Raw genomic sequence first — 23,991 nt, forward strand, 5'->3', positions numbered from 1 at the left:
AAGTGAGATGAGGAAGAACTTGAAGCATTTTAGAAATCTTCTCCGCAAGGGTTTCAGAGCCATCCATGTGAGCGATTAATATCGAAGAAGATAGAACCACGAAATTTATTAGCTATACGGCGACATGGATATAGTTAAGAGCAGAAAAAAAAACAAGTAATGTGCTAGTTAGGTCATGCCGTTCACATGAGAGATCATACTTTACGGAGACTAATTCATTTCGAGACCCATCGGTGGACAATGGAAGCAAAGACGCCCATGCGCCCAATGGGACGAGCGTGTGCATAACGAGCTGTCTGCACTTGAGACATACAACTGATGTGACCTCGCAAAGGATAGGACCAGTTGGCGAAGTGTTGTGCTCTTGGTTCAGACCGACCCACGGTTGTACTGCCAAATAAGAAGAAGAACGGATAAACGTAAAGATTAATATTAAATTTTGAAATTTTCAATCAGTATTTAGTAAATTCAACTTAATTCGGCAAAAATCGTCCGTGGTCTTAAATGTCTATGCATTGAATTTGTAAAGAAACAATAAAATCCTACAAATTCTCGCGTTCCGGTGTCTTGCTGCCACGCGGCAGCAATAAATAACTCTTAACACTTCAGCGCCGTATTTTAGATGCCATATTAACCAAGGAGAGCGTGACTCAACTACCATAACAGCATTTAGACGTTGTCTTTGAGCCGAGCTGCGACGCTAATAAACGACATTTTAACCGAGTTGACGTTTACGCCATGAGATTTTCATGAGACGCTTGGCAGCAGCCCAAAAGCATGTGCAGCATGTGTGCTGCCGCTCCATCCATATGGAAGCGCGTGTTGTGTGGCAGCATTAAAAGCCATCAAAGCAACAGCTGTCGCGGACTGGCAACATCAAGAAGCTGTCAAGCGCGGGTCACACGCGTGCGAACTCGTGTTTGTGTGCCAGTGTGTATGTGCATGCGTGCATGACAACGCTTTAGTGCATGCCACATGCCACAAGGATGTGGCTGTTGCTGGCGAGTGCGCGTTTTGCTGTGCATTTCCGATGGCAGTCAGAATTCGGGCGCAGTTGTTATTTAGGAAAGTCAAGCGCAGCAGATAATTGAATAAAGAAGGTGCGGTGTGACCGGAGGTAAGTGGCGTCTTTGATGACAACCTGCCACCTGGTGGCAATCGACTTAGCAGCCAGCATTCCGTTGAAGTGCTTAATTTTTTCAACGCTGCATAATTTATTCGCTGTGTTGCAGCCAAAAGCGGGAGTTCCCAACTGCGCTAGTTGTCTCCGGCGGCAAGTAGGCAGTCAACATGCCAAGCATCCCTGCCGCTTGTCAAGCTATGCGCGTTTTTGTGCATTTGCCTGTCAGTTTCAGCTCTTCAGGTGGAGTTTCAGCTCACACGTGGACCTATACTCATGTCCTCCATAAACAGTTACGTGTATTTTAATGCTTTTTTACAAAAACATCTCATGGCGGCAACGTTTCATGCTCTACCAGAGAGGTTGCAACTGCACTAAGACAACAGCTGCGAGCTTAAGTTTTCACTGCCGTTGAGTTGAAAAGGTTATGCAATAATTTATTGGTTAAGCGGTATAGAAGTTGCTTAAGCAAACACGTAACTAAACCACTTAAGGATATCCACATGTGGCAGCCCCTATTAATAATCACATTTACTAAAGTTTCTGTGTAGCTTCTGTGCATTTTGAATAAATTTCAAAGTGGAAATGAAAATAAAGTCAATAAGTGAGGTTATGTACGTTAAGATAATATGAATTGAGGTTTGTTCGAATATCATTGCTAAACAGCAACTGGTTGTGAACATATTGTAGCGTTTGTTTCTACATCTAAGTAATTTTCTAAAAGTGATAACGCAGGCAGTCCTAAAATCACCGAGAATATCTCTAAGATGATAAGGCATCGTATTTAATAAAATTCGTAAATTTTCCAACCTAGTTGCCGAATTTGGATTTGGATGGGGATAGTGGGAGTTGTGCAAGCTGTCCCGTCTCAACTGGTTGCTGACTGAACATTCATAAAAGTACGAGATTCTTGTAATGTTCTCGGTTCTCTCGTTCTCCGCTCATATTCTCCGTTCTTTTGATTCAAAAGGTCTCAAGAAAGTTGAGACCATTGAGATCCTGTCAAATACTTGCAAGTCCTCCTGGATTGCAGACACTCACTCTCGTTGGCCTTAGATCCTCCGGAACCAGACTTTTCAGCTGATCTCTAATACTATGTTCGGAGCGACATTGAAAACATCTTGAAACACAATATTGTATTGTGAAATCTAAGTCGTTTGGACCGACAATATGTGTTTTCGATTGCCAATGAAATGGATCCGTTTTTTTAAAGAAAACTTTCGCAAGAACCGAAGTTTATTTATTAAATTGTGTGACATCCTCCGCCCTCAACGCCTGACGGGGAGTGGCAGATGTGGAGGATGTGGTATAAAAGCCACTGATAAAACTCCTGCGACAGAGGAGAGTCAATACTATTTTTCACAAATAAGTGTCCAATGTCATACATGGGCGTGGTGGGTATTAAAAAATACAGGCGCGCCTTTTCGCCTTTTCATCATGTTACGTTCGGCTGGGAATATGACCGGTCCATACTAGTGTTCTGCAGGGAATAACTTGGCTTACGATCATACTCTCCAATTCATGAATCGCCCCCTTGTTCACCACAAACTTGTTCTCACTAAAAGTAGTATCTTCTCACAATCGCATGGCTTGCTTATGTAGTAATGAGTATGAATAGGTCTGACAATAATTTATCGCTTCAACTTGGCTCGGCTTGCTTTTCTCTATACAATTGTTTGATCTATTCGTTGCATATTATTAGGCTCAGAGTTAATTTATTAATACATTGCGCCTATGCTAATTATATTTTATGCCTATGCGGATAGGTTTTTAAAGGAATAACGACACGTGTGATTCAAGTGAGTAAGTAAGAACACAAAACAGAAACATCATTATTTCTCATACTTTCATATAATAAATTTTTTAAGCCTAGATAAAAGGCTTCACTCTATTCTATGAAGTGCAGAGCTTAGGTTAGTAGATGATTTAATGAAGCTTGAAATGCCACAAGAAATCAATCAAAATATTCTTAAATTACTAAGAGATATACATACTACATATATAAAAGAAATGTGGGCGGGTTTTGTGAATAAACAACTCTAAAAAAAGCGATGGAACTACATTGGAAGGGTTTGTTTACTGTCAAAAATACAGGCATTTGTTGTTGTTCAATGGTAAACAAGAAATTGGATGCGTCACAAATGCTTCGCTAACGCCTCTGAACAGGAAGTGGTTATGATAAGTGTAAGCTAAGAAGACAAGGAATGCGCTGTCAAGTCTATGGACTTCGAGAAATCCACAGGAGTAAATATTCAGAACAAAATACTCAGCATATTTTCTCGATTTGATATTTATAACCTTGAATCAATGGTATTTGTGACCGAAAGAGGATGTAAAATTAAAAGCGCATTACAAAACTACACAATAATCAATTGTTTTAATCTCTTATTCTATAACGTAGTAAACGCAACATTTGAGACTACAAATGATTTAAAACCTTTAATTTTGATGACGACCATGGCAAACGAAATAAGGACTACGAATTGAGGGCATGCACCTGGAATGTCCGGTCACTTAATTGGGAAGGTGCCGCTGCCCAGCTGGTTGATGTTCTCGTGAAAATAAAGGCTGACATCACCGCCGTCCAAGAAATGCGATGGACAGGACAAGGACAGAGACGAGTAGGTTCTTGTGGCATTTACTACAGTGGCCATATAAGAAGTTTGGCGTGGGATTCGTGGTGGGAGAGAGACTCCGTCGCCGAGTACTATCACTCACTCCGGTGAATGAACGTCAAGCCACAATCCGCATCAAAGCGAGGTTCTTCAACTTATCGCGGATTTGCGCCCACGCCCCGACGGAAGAAAAGGACAATGTGACCAAAGATGCCTTTTATGAGAGCTGCCCCTGCCACGATGTCAAAATCGTGCTTGGTGACTTTAACGCTAGAAGAAGGTATCTTTGGCACTACGGTCGGTAAATTCAGCCTCCACGAGGAAACATCCCCAAATAGATTGAGGCTGATCGACTTCGCCGGGGTCCGAAATATGGTTATCTGTAGCACTAGATTCCAGCATAAGAAGATTCATCAAGCTACCTGGCTGTCTCCGGATCGAAAAACTACCAACCACATCGATCAAGTTCTGATAGACGGAAGACACGTCTCCAGTGTTTTAGATGTGCGTGCGCTACGAGGTCCTAACATCGACTCGGACCACTATATTGTTGCAGCCAAGATTTGCACCCGCCTCTGTGCAGCAAAAAACGCACGCCAACAAACACAAGGAAGGTTCGACGTTGAGAAGCTGTGATCACAAAAGACAACCGAATGATTTTCTACTCGGCTGGCACTCCTGCTCTTTGAGAGCACTTGTCAACAACTCGGTATAAGGGAACTGTGGGTTGGCATTTCAAAATCCTTACGTACAGCTGCAACCGAAACCATTGGTTTCCGGAAAGTGCAAAAGAACAGCAGGTACGACGAGGAGTGTCGTGTCGCATTGACCGACCATGAAGAAGATCGAATAGCAATTACCCGCCTGAAGAACAACAAAGCGGCAGGGGCCGACGGATTGCCGGCCGAGCTATTCAAACACGGCGGCGAAGAACTGATAAGGAGCATGCATCAGCTTCTTTGTAAAATATGGTTGGTCGAAGGCATGCCCAACGATTGGAATTTAAGGGTGCTATGCACAATCCATAAAAAAGGAGACCCCACAATCTGCGCCAACTACCGAGGGATTAGCCTCCTCAACATCGCATATAAGGTTCTAGTGAGCGTATTGTGTGAAAGATTAAAGCCCACCGTCAACAAACTGATTGGACCTTATCAGTGTGGCTTTAGACCTGGCAAATCAACAACCGACCAAATATTCACCATGCGCCAAATTTTGGAAAAGACCCGTGAAAGGAGAATCGACACTCACCACCTATTCGTCGATTTCAAAGCTGCTTTCGACAGCACGAAAAGGTGCTGCCTCTATGCTCGATGTCTGAATTTGGTATCCCCGCAAAACTAATACGGCTGTGTAAACTGACGTTGAGCAACACCAAAAGCTGCGTCAGGATCGGGAAGGACCTCTCCGAGCCGTTCAATACCAATCGAGGTTTCAGACAAGGACAGTGAACGAGGGCAAGACGAAATATCTCCTGTCATCAAACAAACAGTCGTCGCACGTCGACTTGGCTCTCACGTCACTGTTGACAGTCATAACTTTGAAGTTGAAGATAATTTCGTCTATTTAGGAACCTGCATTAACACCACCAATAATGTCAGCCTGGAAATCCAACGCAGGATTACTCTTGCCAACAGGTGCTACTTCGGACTGAGTATGCAATTGAAAAGTAAAGTCCTCTCTCGACGAACAAAAATCAAACTCTATAAGTCGCTCATAATTCCCGTCCTGCTATATGGTGCAGAGGCTTGGACGATGACAACAACCGATGAGTCGACGTTACGAGTTTTCGAGAGAAAGGTTCTGCGAAAGATTTATGGTCCTTTGCGCATTGGCCACGGCGAATATCGCATTCGATGGAACGATGAGCTGTACGAGATATACGACGACATTGACATAGTTCAGCGAATTAAAAGACAGCGGCTACGCTGGCTAGGTCATGTTGTCCGGATGGATGAAAACACTCCAGCTCTGAAAGTATTCGACGCAGTACCCGCCGCGGGAAGCAGAGGAAGAGGAAGACCTCCACTCCGTTGGAAGGACCAAGTGGAGAAGGACCTGGATTCGCTTGGAATATCCAATTGGCGCCACGTAGCGAAGAGAAGAAACGACTGGCGCGCTGTTGTTGACTCGGCTATAATCGCGTAAGCGGTGTCTACTCCAATTAAGAAGAAGAATAGACGCGAGTGCAGTGTGCGAATTTTACAAAAGTGTGCGTGGGACGTGATTGCCCGTGGGATTATACAAATAAATTATCAAGTACAGGTTGGGTATTTCCCAAAAATAAACGCATTTTCAAGCAGGTAGAATTCCTATACAAACGCTTTTCTTAAGGCAGGTACACGAACGTGTGTTTCGGTACGGAGAGTGCTAGTGATGTCTCCACCACGGAGAAGATGAGCAGAGATCATCGGGGAGAGCGATGATTCATGGCCTACGGTGGTCCCTGTGGTGTCATCTGACAAGGATGGTTTGAGGCAGCCCCTAAAGCTCCCACCGCGTAGTAAGACTCGCTTGAGCTCACCACCGGGGAAATCCGGTGAAAGCGAAGGTGGGAGTGAAATCAAAATAGGAGCGCAGCGAAAGAGTGCCGCGACGAAAGATGCCGTAAAGGATACCGGGGAAACGAGTGCCAGCGCCAGGACGGAGAAATCCAAAGCTGAGAAAAAGGAGGTAAATTTGATTGTGCAGGGTGTGTACATCGAGATTCCGCACGAGGACTTCCTCGTCGTCCTCGAAGGAAAGAAAAAGTAGATGTCCACCCTTTTGGAGGCAAGAAGGTGCTACGTGAAATAGTTCTCCTTCCGAGTGCGTCCAGATAGCCCAGTTGACGGTTGTTTCCGGTGTATGGGCTTTGATCACAGAGTTGCGGAATGTCGGGCCAAGTCCGATGTCTGCCGGAGGTGTGATCAAGAGGGACACAAAGCAACTGCGCCTTTAAGGGTAGGCCGGCTGAACATCTCATGATGTCGGCTGCTTGACCAGTTTATCGTGGCGTGGCGTTTTTCAGCTTAATTGCCAAGTTGCTTACGGCCGTAATGTGCGAGATAGGGGGTTGTCATTCCCACAACAACCGGTTCAACGCACTGGGATTTACCAGGATTTTATCCGACCAAGGGCTGTTATTTTGGAGATCTAACCCCATTGCTAACTCGGCTATAATCGCGTAAGCGGTGTATATGCCAATTAAGAAGAAGAACACCCCGTTTCGATTGGTCTTAGTTTAAGCTTGTCGTCACAGAAGTAATGCCTTGCAGCAGGGTTGCTCCATATCCTCCTGACTTGTGCTGGCATTGAGTCCAACACGGGCCCGGAGGAATTTTTCCCTTGCGTTGTCGCCAAAAGGCTCCATCCAAACTCCACCTCGGTTAGGTACAATACCTGCAATAGATGGAGCCATCTTAAGACCTGCTCAGGCCTTAGGCCACACAGGAAGTGAACCATAAGTTACGTGGCATGTTGGCGACGCACTAATGCGCCTTAAGCCTCTATGGTTGTGTTGCCTGCACTTAGTACACTCACTGCGCCGCCACTCCACCCGAGTGGCCAACAGAGAACCTCTATGGTCCATAGGAGCTCAAACAGGAAACATAACTCCCGATGGTTGGAAGTTCGTAAAAAGTTTGATTGTTGATCGATGTGATGCCGATGCAGTGACATTGAATGGTATAATTTCGGCTTCTACTCGCACGTGTATGGAATTAATAAATAAATACTATCGAGCACATTCATTCAAAACATTACATGTTTCAGCAATAATACTGTTCACCGTCGATCGTCGCTATTTGTACGTTGTAGAGAAGATTTGCTGAGTGCTCCGTGAGCTTATGAATTAAAATGGTAGACATCTAAAACCTAGTGCAGCAGGTTCGATAAAATTTGCTTGTTATCTAGAGGAGAAGTGGTTTCAAGGACAGCACAAGTGATAAAAAAAAAACAAACAAAATTTTAGAGAAATGAACTCAGACTCCGATAAAAGTAATTAACAACCGGTTGAAATGGATTTGCTAGGCGCAGAACTCGTCCAAGTTACAGGAAATGGTTTTTTTGCGGCGAAACACTTGGCAGCGCCTCTTCTGGGTGAAGCTTTGTCCTCACCCCAGGCAACGTTTTCGACTTACTTCTTCGTCACTAACAGAATACTGGTTTGGTCAATCCTTTTGAAAGCAATTCAATAACCAAGCATTTCTTTCGTTTGTGTCCAATGTACTATCCGCTTATCCGCTTTTTTCCTATACGTGTGATCACTTTGGAATGTTCGCAAGAACTGAAGCTCTCACATCAGCAGCATCGCCGATGTATGAAAATTAAATTGAATAATTGACAAAAAAAATATTTATATTTAATTAAAAAAATAACACGTTGCTGTTGATGAATTGCAAAGAAGTTAAAACAGCTTTCTTAACAGTTCAAAGTAAAAAAAATCTCCTAAAAGTATGCAGCGTGTAACTATAACTATCAACTGTCAATGCTTTCATAAGAAATGTAATGGAAGCCGTAGCCTTAAAGAGTACTTTCGTAAAAGCATTTGTGGTTCTTCTTAGAAGTTTGTTCTTTTGTTAAAAGTGGTTAAGTATTTGCGAAATGAATTCAAAATAATAATATATTTATATTCATTCTCAGCGCTAAACCACATCATTATTTTTATTTAATTTTTTTCTTTATTTAATTTTTTATTAATTATATGATGATGCGGTTTTTTTGATCGTGCAATCAAACCCACAGAAGGTTGGAAAAATGTAGTCCACAGCAACAATGGAAATCAATATGCATAAGTCGCCTGGGAGCCCAATTAACCAAGCTATTTCACGTGTTGACCTATATTCAATTATACATATATAATATTTGGGGGTTTTTAGTGTCAAATGATATTTCAGTCCCTGCGCCTTAGTAGTTTTGAAAAGTTAAAGTTTTTCCAAAATATTCATATTTTGGCTTATTTCCATTCCTTTAAATGAGTCTTCAGCAGTTAAAAGCACAGCTAATTGGTCTTTGCACTTCACCTGGTGCTATGTAAAAGAGTCCGTCTGGATTTTACTCTGCAGGTACACTTGCTTTGGAGTACGATTAAGTAAAAATTGAAAAGAGATTGAACTAGTCTGACACATCGGCAGATTTAACAAAAGGGAACTTAGTCTTTGTTATTAAATTCTGAAATTCTTGAATGGTTCTCTCGAATGCTTATATTGTGCTTTCGATACCGAGGAGATACGGTGGAGTACTCACTAAGGATAGCAAAGCTTCCATTATCTGTACGGGACGTATTGTAACAGTCATATAAAGTGATTGTATTCCAATGGCCTTCTTAAGTGAATTATCATCCTCATTTAAGGACCCCTGTGGAGATGTCACAATATTGTCAACAGAAATGGCTAAATTAACAACAGCACCTTTGAGCAAATTCTGCCTTTAATATCCCAAGGGACGGATTGTCCTGACAATTTAGTCATTATTAGCCACTCTTCTATTGGCGTTAAACGTCTCAAACAATCTGGTATTTTAGGAAAATGTAGACAGTTGGATAATTATATTTCTGATTCTTCTAATCGCATTTCTGCAAGTTGCGCAGAAGTTCTAACTTCCACCTTCAGAAGGTGTGAAAACCATGGCCATGAAAGGTAGTCCCCTTTAAACACATCTGTATCGCAAGGCGGAAGGGAGTGGTTATTATCTACCTCAGCAGATTTTTCTGTGTCTGGAGTTGAGAGGATCTCGGACATATCCTTCATTGCCCCCATGCAACGTATGTAGCATTGACCGCCTAACTTGAACTTCTTTTTTATGAGGACATAATCTTTTGAAGACATGTCCCCTCTACTATTGAGGTCATCATGGGCAGCTTTCACTTTGCACCAAATTTCTCTCAACTTGTCTTGTTGCGTCACAAGAGCGTTTTTCGAGATGTCCTTTGGTGCGGCACTGAAATAAGACTCGTATTCTATCACGTAGTCTACTAAGCGCATGAAAGCTTCCATGTTTTGTTGATAGTAGTGACCAAGAAAAATTGAAAATAAAAACTTTCTAAAAGAAACGAGAAATACTCAAGACTGAGCCGACTATGGCCTAAAGAGTACGGGAATCGCTTTGAAAATAATTCCCCAAGATTGAAAATTTTAATTGCAGCACACCACTGCCAACCAAATGGGAAAATATAATTATGACTCAACGCTTATACGTTTGTACGTATTATTATTATTTTTTTAATAATAATAATAATTTCAAGAAAAAAATTTGATAAGTAGCCGATATCGCAATATATCTGGCTTATTAATATTACTTGATTTATTGAATATATTTTTAGCAAACACTTAACAATATACATATATAGCTACACCTTGTATGGCTCGCCACCCAAGATATAGCTATGCCAACGAAAATCAGTGTGTCAAAAAAAGTGTCTCAAAAGGTGAAAAAGTGAAGTGTCTTAGTGAAAAATTAAATAAACTTAAATTTCCAAAAAAACAAAACAGAAATTTTGTGAAAAATTTGAGGAAAATAAGAAAAATCAGTGCCGTAAGTGATTTGTTGTGAACTCAAAATCGAGATAGAAGTTGCACTATTGCAATTAACTGCTGTGAACAAAGCTTTAATTTAATATCACCGCCAAAAAAGTTAAAAAAAAAAAATATGAAAAAGTATTACCGCACAAAATCCGGTAAACGTAACAGTGCACTTACGGATTTTTTTGTTTTTGCAATAATTTAAGTTTTGTGTTTAATATTTTTCTTTATTATGACTAATAAAAGATTATATATTATCTTGTTAGTGTTTATAATAATGGTGATGATGGCCGGTGGACGTCTTGTGATAATCTTCCTTCTTCTTTGAAAGTTGAAAAAGCTATTTAGTGAAATGTAGCGGGAGATTTTAACGAAACTATTGCCAGTTGAGTGAAAGTTGTTGGCGGTTTATGTCAACAGCTAACTGGCAATAGTTTGTTATATACTCACTAAGGTGGGTAATAAAAATTTAGGCACTGGCCTAAACACCCTTGTATTTTAAAAGCGAGGGCAATCTAGTAATACATGTTCATAATCTTCTATGCACTCCACACGACGGACAAATGTCACGATGGAATATCCATAGGTAGCTTCTGAAACTCCTATATCCACTTAGTATTTGGGTCAGGTGGAAATCTAGGTGCCTATGACGTTTGTCTGTCTACGAATGAATGTCTGGCATCAGACTGTGCGTTCACCGTCCTTTTGGGTTGTCATCGCTGCTGGCACAATGGGGAACTTTTGATGCTTTTGTCCTCTTCTAAAGACGGTTCCGACAATTTGTATACTCTAGCGAATTCGTCACCTAGATGTCAATGGGCTATTCCTTTGGCAGTGTATAATATGCCTATTATCTAGAGTCCGTATTCATTTTGGAGCTGTATATATAAAGTGATCTTATTACCTTTGCAAATAAAAATCGCCTTCTGGGACGCACGCAGTCCTTAGTTGCCATCATCCTTGATGAAAAAATTTATAAAATTTTAACTGCTTAAAATTTTATTCGATTTACCTTAAGTGTATTCTAGGCGTTCCTTAAATTTGAGCCTTGAGTCTTATATTACTCCCAGCTATAGTACATTAGTTGTGGCTGTGAATAAGTTGAGATCCAGATACAATCGTCAAATTCATCAAGGGAATCCACAAGGGTGTAACCTGTAGAAGAAATTTGGACATCGAACCCATGAAGCCATAGGATACAATACATAGTGATTTACCTTAGACATATGTCGAACCCATGAGGCCGTAGGATACAATATACAATGATTAACCTTAGACAGAGGAGCGAGGCTGTTTTGAGGAGCATGCCAGGGAGGATGACGATGACATGCCTTCATGTAGCGGCGCTCTGCAGGCGAAATCGATTATGGCTCAGCTTCTCGCACTTGGGGTAGTCTCATCGGGCGAATACAGGAGGAGAAAGCGAAGACGGAGGGGTGGTAACTGCCCCCTCTTCCTCCAGCGGGCAAACCGCATGAGTGGCCAACATGCACTGCTAGACAAAAGTAAATTACATTCTACGATGTCGAACTAGAGCTCGCGCAGAGCCATTATCTTCAATAGGTTAGAGCAGTGTTCGGCAACTTACACTTTGAAACTATTTATATTTGATAAAAAACTAAATTTTTACACTTTTAAAGAGGAGCGACACAATTTTTAAACCACTAATTTGTAATCCCAAAAACCACCCATTTTAATTATTTTTTTTTTTTAATAAACACAACCCTGATTATTGAACAGCACGGATTCTGTAATCCATCTTAAAATTAAATCACCAAAAATCTCACCATTCGCGCCTCTGCCTTAAGCACCACATTTTCGGATGGAAGAGTACATCGTATATCCGTGCGACCGCATTTTATCACTTCAGACTTCCAATGTCTGAAGTTGCATGAAGTTTTCCACAATTGCACTTTGCAACAACTAAAAGTGGCTCATTAGCAACAAACAATAAGCAACCCGGAAGAAACTCCAAGCTACGCCGACAGAACAAAAGCGAAAATAACACAAAGTCAAACACATTGAGAAGGAGCCAATTTAAAGTGTAAATCAAATAAGTGAAATGTACACCAAACTTAGTTAAATGTAGCGGCAACACTTCTTTACAATAAATTCACTTTCTTATGACCACCGCCCGCAAGAAGTCCAAAGAAACTGCATCCACCGAATATATAACCGAATTTATGTGTGTGAGACAAGTCGTTAACTAATTTCACGTCAAACCGCAGCTTGCCGAAGTTTTTCAATAAAATTGAACGAACCCGAGGAATGGCACAGGGCTCGAAGCAATTGTATTTGCCGTCAATTGGCCAAAGTAGGTGGAGACATGCAGTCCGTTGGCCACTTCGAAGATGTGTATGCGTGGAATTGTGTGCGGATGCGTATAATGCTTGTGTAAACCTGCTGCGCCAAGTTGAGGTCGTAAACTGTGGTCAATATGCGATTTGGCGGTCAGTTTACTGCCAAAGGGTGTAAGCGCCAACTAGAAGGCTGCATATGGAATGAGCGAGAGGTCGAGAAAATGGCTTTGGCGTAATGTAAATATGGAACGTATGCAAACAAGTACACTGCGAAGGCAGCTGTGGTTCCCACAATGGCGTTTATACAAATGAATATGAGAGCAATAACATTGTAGAGAAGCGCAGTGGATCGTCTTTTCTAGGACCCGTTAATTCTGGAACATTGCTTTAAGTGTAGAAGGGAAAGTGAATAACAGCTTTCGCTGAACTAACTCGCGAACTTTCCAGCAACTGATTTAACGATTGCCATCATCGAACAATCTTCGGTCCTATAATGGAAAGAAAGATGGCGATAAGATAACGAAAGATTGAAACTTGCGATTAAGTGTTAGTCTTGAGCATCTAAAAGTAGTCATATATTTATTATTTACTTTAAACATTCATAAATTCATTTTATTTATATTAAAATAGTGGGTAAAAGGAAATTTAAATTATGATTAGTAGAAAAAATATATTGTCCATTTGAAGTACTTTTAATTTCTTTGACAAAAAGTTTCACAACTACGGACGCAAGCACAGCCTTGTAATGAACACCTTAAAGCAAATTATTTTTCACAAATGCGACTCTGCAAAGTCTTTCTGAATGCACCCCAATTAGCTGATGTTTGAGATCAGACGAAGGAGAAGGATAAAAGATATTTGGGAAGTAAGATGTTCTTAGGATATTGTACCATTTAAGCGATGACCTCCGTTGGCGTAAGACGTGTTCAGAAACCATGGCTTCTCAAGTAATAAAGAAGGCAAGTAGACCAACATTTGCTTTAAATATTTTGTTAATATATATTCATGTTCTTTGATCAATGCTGCAAATCGTCACCTGAAATGCAAAATAACGTATCATCAAAAAAATCGAAATTGAGTGTCTTATTGATTACGATTCACTGCTTCAAATTATATACATAATATTACATATGTTCAACATTTTCTGGTTCTGCGGTCAGATATAAACCAGTCTTAACCAATATTAATATTTTGTTTCACTCAGGTTCGATTTTATTTCCTGTTTCATACGTGCGACTGTAAATTTCTGAAAATGTTGTTACGTTATTTTGCATTTCAGGTGACGAAATATTCATTTGAATTTTCAGGGAGAATCTGAGATTCAATTAGAAATATCTTTATAGTCCTTGCTTGGGGTAATCGTTCAAAGAGCATGAACATCTTGATCGACTCCCTCACAGCAAATTATGCTTTCAGAATCTTAGAATTCTTGCCCAAAATAACTACCTCTTTGCATTTTCTGTAAAACCTAAACATTTATGACGCCTATCTCTATCGCAATCATAAGCTAGCAATACTCAAACCTTGGCGCCTCACCTTGGAGCTCCGGCTTAACTCATAATGCTGTCATTTGAGTCTGAGGGGACAAAGTATTCCCAGACAAAGCTTTAAAAAGACAACTCTGCTAAATGTGTACTCAACAACAGACGCAGGTACAAAAATCTAAGACTGACAAGAGGATCCTAACTACAGGGTGGAAAGTCGAAACACTTCACAAAGAGCTATTCAAACTAATGCAGATGACAATCGTAGATCTTGAATGATGGTCTGAGTACCCGCAAAGCCTTTGAAGCCGCTTGAGCAAAGCAAAAAGCAATAAAATGAGTAAAGCTGAGTGCTTTAAAGAGCTCTATAAAAACTCGATAAAACCATTGGTGTAACGCCTACAAAGTCAGTGGGCACAAAGTACAAAGATTGACATATCTTAAGCACCAATCATCAATAAGAAAGATAAACAATAGAAAGGCATGCTAACGTAGTGCCTGAGATAAGGTGCTTTTCCTAAAGTTAAGGGAATTGCGTATACAAATATATACAAACACCAAACCATCAGCTGCGGAGTCAAGCTCATAACAATTTAATAATGAGTCCCTAGAAAGTTACCAAAGTTTGAACTAAGACTTCGGAGAAAAGCGTTAAGGAAATTAGCAAATTTGGAAGATTCCATATATTTTTGAACTACTCGAATGAGCTATGTACATCTACTCGCTAATAAACTAAATTGCTCGTTTAACTGCTGGGTAAGAGCCGTTATTCCACGCATATACGAGCTACTTAGCTCGCGATGAAAGTCAAGATGGCTAATGCAATTTAGTGCACATGTGTGCGTGTGTGTGTATTTAAAAGATTTCTCACGCCCATGTATATGTGTGTGTGTTTGTAATATGGTGCCATGCATTTAAATCGTTAATTTATAGTAGTTATATAAACAGCAGTTTAACAGCTGAAACGCGTGTGTGTGTGTGTGTGCCTATTAAGGTTCTTCTATATGTATGTATATGCGGAGGTAAGCGTGTGATTGGAAAGTTAGTAATAGTCGCAAGCATTTAAATCAATTCAAAATCGTTTGAATTATGACGATTTAAATTATGATTGCGGTAATGGTGAATTGAAATGCATTTAACGGTAAAAAGGTACTGGGAAGTAATATATAGTATATTTAATAGTTGTATTAAAGTAGATGATACTCCAATAATTATTTAGCAAAAAATAATAACAATACAAAAGAAAAACGTAATTAAAAAAAATTGCGATTTATTTCTCAACAAAGTTTCCTTTTCTGCTGCTCCTTTCTTATTGGCGTAGATACCACTTACGTGGTTATAGCCGAGTCAAGGGGATAAAAGGCCAAAAAGAACGAATTTTTCCGAATCTTTTCTGTCAAACGTTTATTATTTCGCCATTTGGCGCCGATTCGAAATACCAAGGGCAGCCAGCTCCTTTTTCAACTGATCTCTCCAACGGAGTGGAGGTCTTTCTCCACCTTTGCTTCCACTAGCGGGTGGAAAATTCAGAGAAAACCTTAAAAGTTAGAGTGTTTTCTTCCCTCCAGACAACATGACTTAACCAGCGCAGCCGCTGTCTTCTGATTCGCTGAACTACAATTATGTCAATGTCAACGTATATCTCGCAAAGTACATCGTTGCCAATACCCAAAGGACCATAAATCTTCAGCAAATTCTTTTCTCTTTCTCCTCACCATATAGCAGGACAGGAATAATGAGGGATAGGGATTGTGAGCTTGGTCTTTGTTTGTCCACAAAAGACCTTGTTTTTCAATTGCCTACTCAGTTCAAAGTAGCACCTGTTGACGAGAATGATTCTGCGTTGGATTTCAAGCCTGTCGTTGGTATTGATACTGTATTGAGTATTATACGAGTTTATTATATACTTATTATTGATACCCGGTATTTGACGCAGATTATCTGGACCTCCTTTTTGTGGATTGGGCAGGGCACATTTAGTTTCCATCAGTCATTCGACCATATCTTGAAAAGAAGCTGACGAATGTACCTTGCCAGTTCTTAGCCTAATTGGAATAGCTTGGCCGGCCCCAGCCGCTTTGTTGTTCGTCAGGCTATTGCTATTTGAACCTCATCATAGTCGGCCAGTGGAATATCTATTCCATCGACATCGATTTGGGAATGGGTTCGACATCTTCTGGTTTAAACTTTTCACTGCCATTAAGCAGGTTGGAGTAGTGTTCCCTCCATAATTTCAGTATGCTCTGGGCATCAGGCTCTCGATTATCTGTTTGGGTCCAGCAAGAGTATGTTCCGGGCTTGAAACTTTCCGTTTTTCCAGAGAATACAGCTAACGCCACCAATCTTGCATACAATTTTGGGGCAGAGCTTTCAACTGCAAAATCGATTGGTGTTAAGTTGAGTAACATTTCTAGGACAGCTATTGGAGTAGTTTTTATGGTTACCGTTATGCAGAGAATAGCCAACATCTTCTTATACGAGTATTCATAGAGTTTCTGCTTCAGTTACTCCCAAGATCATGGTATGCTTTTTAATTGTTAACTCAACCGCCTTGAGCTTCGGGGGTTAGCATGTCACGATTTTGTACCTCCTTGTAAATACAATATCTGTTTTATCGACATTTACCTAAAAAATCGTTTGAAATAAAGCCTTAGTAATACAAATATTGTATGTACTTCTAAAGTATATGAGCATAATGAAAAATGTATACCAACCCGCTGACTATAGGACGATGTGAGCAAAACTATAAACAACTCGAACTAAGAATCTATCCTTTTCTTTTATTTTCTCAATCGAAAAATTCGTAAACGCTTTAAAGACTTTGAAATACGAGTCTTTGCTTTTGTTTTTGTGACTGCCCGTTTTTATAGCTGTTGTTTTTGTGGTGGTTGTCTGCCATTGCGGTATTGGCTAAATCGACAACATTCGCCTGGCTGCCTCCGCAATCGAGCATACAAATGCAAATTACTTAAATGTTTTACAAGTTTTCGATGGTCGGCAAAATGGGCAAGAGTGGACCCTGAGGGTTTTTTTGGTAAACAAGATTACTTATGTGTGGTTTGAGCAGGTAACACTTTTTGTTGTGTTTAGAATTTTAATAGGAAATTGTGATGGCAGTGAGGGTGTAATAAAAAATATAAGAGGAGCGTATAAAGTTTAAGGAAAGGAAAAGCTCTCACCTGAGTCAACATTCAACATGTCACTTATACTTAGTGCTGGTCTTGCTAAGTAGGAAAGAATTACAAAATTTCGAAGGAAATGTCAATTTTACTGAAAATTTTGGTAAAAAAATACACATCGACAATACTGTATTCTTGCTGTATGCCTTAAAATGGCATTATATGATGATCGAAAAATTTTTCCTTAATTTTATTGAGATAACTGGCGTAATACTGATATACGAGTATATAAAATAATAATAACTAAAGGAACAAAATTTAATGTACAAGAAATATAAGGAATTGTTAAATATTGTTAATAAATTTGCAACAAGTCGGTCAGATCCACATATCTCGACCATTCTAAGATAAGAGGATTCGTATCCTGATGATACTAGGCAGGGAAAAACTAAGTACGAATAACAAAAGGTTTTAAGATCGGAGCATAATCTTGTATAATCCACAGCGGTGATCGAGCGATTGGTGCCCAAGAGCATACTGAAATTTTAAAGAGAAAACTTTTCCAGCCTGTGAAAGTGAAATCATAGCACAAGGAGATTCTCCAATTGATGACGATGGAGAGGACGTTCCATTGTACTACCATGGATAAGTTCGAATAGCAAATATCCGTCTGAAGAAGAACAAATTGGCGGGGGTTGATGGATTGCCGGGCAAGCTATTCAAACACGGTGGCGAAAAACTGATAAGAAGCATGCATCAGCTTCTTTGCAAGATATGTTCGGATGAAAGAATGCGCGGTGATTGGGATTTAAGCGTGCTCTGCCCAATCCACTAAAAGGGGGACCCCACAATCAGCCCCAATTACGGTGGGATAAGCCTCCTCAATATCGCGTATAGGGTTCTATCGAGCGTATTGTGTGAAAGATTAAGTGCCACCGTCAACAAACTGATTGAATCTTATCAGTGTGGCTTTAGGTCAGTAAAAAGACATTGACATACATATGTTTGTTGGTAAACATATTATGAAAGCTTACATTTCTCAAGCACTTACATATATCTAGATACCAGTGAAATCCTTGCGACTAGTTATTGCATACATACTATATTTATACTCGTAAGCAGTTCGACTAACTTTATTCGAATAAGAGATTTTAAATTTAATTTTTGAAAATATTGCCAAAAGAAATAAAGAAAGTATTAAAGCTTACAGTTAACTGAGGCTATTAGGACAAATATTTTACTTATTCTACGGCACATAAATGTATGTTTGTTTATAAATGTACAAGAATTTACAGCTGAGAATGCTTAAATTGCTTCTCTAATGGCACACAATATTTTAATAGTCGACTTTTAGGAGCGTAATGCTGCTCTTATGTGCGCCATTTCAATTTAACGTATGTACTTCTATTTCAGCACGTTTACATTCAATTCGGTATTGTTGTGGGTGTGTGCTGTTGGCTTACATATCTACAAATCAACACACTTTTATTGAATGCTATTGCTTTTAGTGCCGTCTGAGTGCGTGCATATTACTTCTAGTATGCCATTGCGTATACGTAAAAATATTTGGCAGCACTTATTGGCTGCTTATTCTGTTAGATTGGTGCAATGGCAAATGTACAAGCTACATTTCGTAACATAAGTGACAGTTATTTGAGTTTATGATTTTCATAAATTGAAATTGCCAACCGTTTGCTCATTTAATTACATAAGTTTATGAAGCAAAGTATTTGAAGAAATAGTGAAATGTACAAATTTATTTCAAGTTATTTTGTAACGACGTCGTCGCCAAGCAAAATATAAGTAAATAAAAACGTGTATTGGCATTAAATGCAGGAATCACTTGCGAGGAGTAGTCTTCACCTTTTCACTATGAATATTGCTTGTATAAGATGGAGCTTTTGAGTGTGTTGGGAAGCATGACCTAGCCAATGAACCATTTTCGATGCTTCAAATTCTAATGAATAAAAATAAATAAGTAACATAAAGCCGAATAGTACTTGTAGCTTTTTTGACCGATTGTTCATTTTTGAAGCATTAAAAAAAGGAAAAAGCAATATATTCGATTTTGGTTTTTGGGAGGGAAACTATTGTCTCGTTGCATTCAGATGTCAAGTTGATACGAACATACACTATATCATATCTTAGTCATCAGGCCTAAAAGCGATGGCTGACAAGTTCAGTGCTATGAAGATCGCTATAAGATCGTTGAAATTCTCTCTCCCTGCAATTGTTTCCCTGAAAACTTGGATCATTAGGTGGCAGAGGCTACTTCTGGAAGCTGTTTTTCCGCTCACATACCGACGAGGGATATATGGATGGGAAAAAGTAACTTGAGAAGAGGTGGAAGAATTTAGACGGCTGAATCGAAGTTGGTAGAGAAGGTCGGAGGGGCTGTCTTCGGTAGGCAGATCTCCGTCAAGCTTAGCTTTAGGCTACCCGACTAGCATCGTATTTTTCTGGTGAAAGCGGTTGCTAATTAAGTTAGCCAATTTAAATTTCTGTTGTCATCTTGCGTTCTAGCCGTGGATCTATGGTTCTCGAGTGTGCTCGAGTTGTTGCCTTCAAAGTAATCCCCATCAGGTGTAATACACTTATGCCTACAATTAATCCAGTCCTCCAAATACACGGAGCCAAATCTGGTGAATGCGCTGGTTGATCGATGCTGTTTACGAAGAATGTTCTCAAACACTTCAATATGGCCAAATAAAACTCCTTGATTTGAGCGACTTTGACGTGGTTTGTTTGGTTTCGGCTCATTTTTACCATGCATTCCGATGATTGTTGACTTCTTTGCTTAGTAAAACTGATAAACCCATGTCTCATCGGCAGTTACAATGCTTTCCATGAAAGTAGGATCGGAACGCGCACGATCAAGCATGTCTAAAGATACCTGCTTACTGTACTCTTTTTGAAAAAAAACTCAACTTTATCGGGACGAGTCGAGCAAGAACGCGTTTTGTACCCAAATTTTGTTACATTTTCCGAGGGTTTTTTGTTACAATGTAAGTAGAAGAGGGATATGAACTATAAGCAGTAATCTCTTGACAAATGGCTAGGTTGTTACTTAGTCATACATGTTTAAAAATGAGTGGTGCAGAACTTTGCTAAGCGAATGTATGAACCACTCGCACCGAATTCTTGCATACAACATTAAACCATGGTAAAACATTCCATTCACCGCGAAACGCGCCAGGCATAATTGGCAATATAACTGTGAGCATATTTAAATTATTTCACTTAATGTGCATATTTAATTTATAGGCGTTTGCATGTGTATGTAGGTATATAATAAATCTTAATTCAATTGAAAATTCATGAGTATCCTTATGTTCACCACACGTAAAACCAACAACAAAAAATTATAAAAAAAACTGAAATCAAAAGAAATAAATACAATTTGTAGTTAATTAACACACATTAATAATAATATTATTAACGTGGAAAAATCGTTTGTGCCCCCACACATACGTACATACACATAAAGAGAACGCTATAAAAACCATCAAAAGTGCAGATGTCAACGCAAAGTGTGGCAAATGACATTATTATCAGCAATAAAACAGCGAATGAGCAAATAAATAATGAAATCTACAAATTATTTACAAAGCAAATTGACGTTGCGTTAATATTTTCACCATTTTCATTACAAATTGAATTGCGATAGCGAAAATTGGATGCAGTTCTCAAAAAACGCTTAAAAAAGAAAAGAAAAAAGAACAAAAAAAAGTTTGAATAAATAAAATGAAAATAAATTAAGTGGAAAAAATACATAATAACCGAATAATAGGCGTTAAAGCTGACAAAGAGAGCAGCAGCCGAAAATCCGTGTGCGTGACTCTGCCACACGCGTGCTGAGCCCCAGCCGAGGCATAAATGAACAAGTGATTAATGGCGGATTGCAATGTAAATAAATAAATATTGTTGTGTGTATGTCCGCATGTACAGTTTATAAATAAATAAATAACAGCGTGGATTACACATTTATTAAAAGCCCGCGTGGACAAGCGGAGACAAGCAATTCTGCGGCATCCGAAAAGTTAAAAATAGTGGTTTTTCAGAAGAAGCGACAATAGCATAGAAACTTTTTTTTTTTGCAAGACAAAACGTTTAATTCAGCTGTACCGAAGTTATAATACCCTTCACAGGTACATTTCTTATCTTTATATTGGTTTTGATCAGTCACTTTATGCTATAGTGGTCAGATCTAAATAATTTCTTCGGATATTGTAAATAAATAGTAAAATAAAAGACCTTTTCATATAAGGGCTGAATTTTGATCTATCAGTTTGTATGATAGCTGTACCGAGTTTCGCGTATATATTGACAGACCAGCATAGCTGGAGTCTCTAACGTTTTGCTCTGGGTGTTACAAACTTCGTCGCTGAGTTAATATACCCTCTTCATAGTATAGTTAGGAGGATGGGATCATGTGTAGAAGTTCACGCAGGTGAGAAAAGTTCCCAGAAACGATTCTTTTACATATGGCTCAAGCAGCTCACAAATTCAGGTCTTTGACCAAGTGTCCTCTGGGTAGCCTAAGAACGTCCGTTTTAAGGTGAGCTAAAGTGAGAAGGCGAAACATCCCCTATATAGGGTTGTGCGCAAGGTTTGGGACCCGCCACATAAGAAGAAGAAGTATAGTTAGCAAATAATTCAATGATGCCATATTTTTACACTCTTGTAATATGTTGCATGTGTTCACCTAACGGTTGTTCGTACCACTAAAAAATAATCAAGATAGATATAGGGTTATACAAGGCTTTATAATATACAATATATAAATGATCAGGATGACGAGACATTGCTGCACAGTTTGGTTATAAATTAAGATATAAAACTTCCACATAGGGGATCGTAGGAGCAAGGGGAACCAGTGGGCAAAAAACGTTGAAAAAGCTACAACAATCAAATTTGGTTTCCGCAAATATTATAAGAATTTTACCTCCGAGAGAGTATGAGAGGGCTTTATGGCAACGCCCACTTTCCCATATCCCATATCTCGGGACACTCTATACCCATTTCGACTAAATTTAATTCGTGGTATTATTCACACATCTCTATGTCACAGTGTGAAAATTGGAGAAATAGGATTACAACCACGCCTACCTTTCATATAACACAATTTTAAATTTCATTTGATTCTTTCACTTCCTAGTACACAAATTGCCTACGCAATTAATATAATGGGAAAAACCAAGCACGAATAATGACCAAATATTGTCCGAATACAGCCAAAACTATTCAAGCTTCAGGTATTGAATATGTGGACCGCAATATCGTTGATGTTATCGATCCATGTATGGGATATATAATTGAAATTCAGGGATAATCCATTTCTGACAATGGTTTGTCTACTTGATTTAATCGGGGAAAAACTTCGCTTAGCTCCCGTATACCAATTATAAAAACTTTCGAGTCTAACGGTGTGATATTACACAATCTTGGAGCCCAAACGAACGGCCTAAAATGTGAAAGTGGTGCCGTCTTGTTGAAACCAAATGTCGCCGAGATCAGGCAAATAGTCGGTTATCATCAGTTACGTTTTTGCGGCATCATTTTTGATATGGACTGATGATTCCACTGGCCCACAAACCACACCATACAGTTGCTCTTTTTTAGATGAAATGGCAGCTTTTGAATCTTTTTTGATTGTTCTTAGTCCCAAATGCGGCTTTCGCTTGTTTATGTACTCACTGGGCTATAAATGGGAGCCGCTGAAAAAAAATTTGGTTCAGAAACGTCGGATCTTCATTGAACTTTTCAGCGAATTCGCTTGTGAAGTTCGAGCGGCTTCAGTTCTCGACAAGCCGTATTTTGTACGCTTTCAATTTAAGATCTCGACATAAAATGCACTAAGTCGTTCCATACGTCAGTCCGTGTTGCTGCGAATGCCGCCGAATCGACTCTCCACGATCTTCGTGTACACTCTCAGCTACGGCTGCTATATTTTCTTCAGTGGCTGCTAGACGTGGTCTATTCGGCTGAATACTATTAAATAATGAGTGCTGCGTCTCAAGATGGGTAATGGTTTTGCGAATAGTACGCCCAGTAGGATGATTATGTTGACCATAGGTTGAACGAAGCGGGCGAAACACATTTTTACAGAAAGTGGACTTTCGTAATAAAGTTGAACAGGTTGTAAACGTTGTTCAGCAGTTAGTCTTTCTATGATGAAATGATGAACAGTACTGAACAAAAATAATATGATAGCTTGATCTGTCAAAAAAGGGCTTTTGAAAAAGGTATCTCTGCTTGGATCTCCCGTTAACTTAGGGTTTTTTCTTGTTAACTCTGCATTCTATTTGCATTTTTACATTGGCTGCAGTTATTTTTCACACTATTCTGTCCATATAAATATGTACATATAATCACACATATATATGTGTTTTATGCATACTGCGGTAAATGGTTGTGGCTAGTGTTTGGTTTTTGTCGCACTTGCATGTGGCCTTTGAGCGGAAATCCCTTCGTGATTGTTAATTTGCATGCGCGATTATTAAATTTAAGTGCCGAACTCGTGTTTGCCCAATCGACCTGGCAAAAGCGCGTGAAAATGTGCGCCGCCACTTTTTGCCGCCGCGCACAGTCATCAATATATTTTCGCGAAGATATGTGTATGTGTACAAATGGCAAAAAACGGCAGTGTTTGCTTAGCACGCACGCCGTGTTTATAAACAATATGTAAATTTCCATAAAATATGTTGTTTCTATTTATTACTTGTTTTAAAATAATGCACTCCTAGTTCAAATATAAATAAAGTCTCATTTTAGATTTTTTTCACGGAAATGGAGCTGTTACACGAGGCCAAATATGGGTGTTGCCGGTTGTTATGTACGTATTCATGAGGGT

At 39.4% G+C, this 23,991-nt stretch overlaps 1 long non-coding RNA gene across 1 annotated transcript; it reads right to left on the reverse strand.

The window, feature by feature from the left end:
* Positions 1-10,928: 10,928 nt before the first annotated feature.
* On the reverse strand, positions 10,929-12,519 carry LOC125776453 (uncharacterized). The gene is made up of 4 exons (XR_007421722.1): positions 11,453-12,519; positions 11,248-11,390; positions 11,140-11,194; positions 10,929-11,061 (listed from the first exon to the last, which is right to left on the reverse strand). It is a non-coding gene; the product is annotated as an uncharacterized LOC125776453 (long non-coding RNA).
* Positions 12,520-23,991: the final 11,472 nt, after the last annotated feature.

Source organism: Bactrocera dorsalis, chromosome 2, assembly GCF_023373825.1.
Source record: "Bactrocera dorsalis isolate Fly_Bdor chromosome 2, ASM2337382v1, whole genome shotgun sequence".
Classification (NCBI taxonomy): Eukaryota; Metazoa; Arthropoda; class Insecta; order Diptera; family Tephritidae; genus Bactrocera; species Bactrocera dorsalis.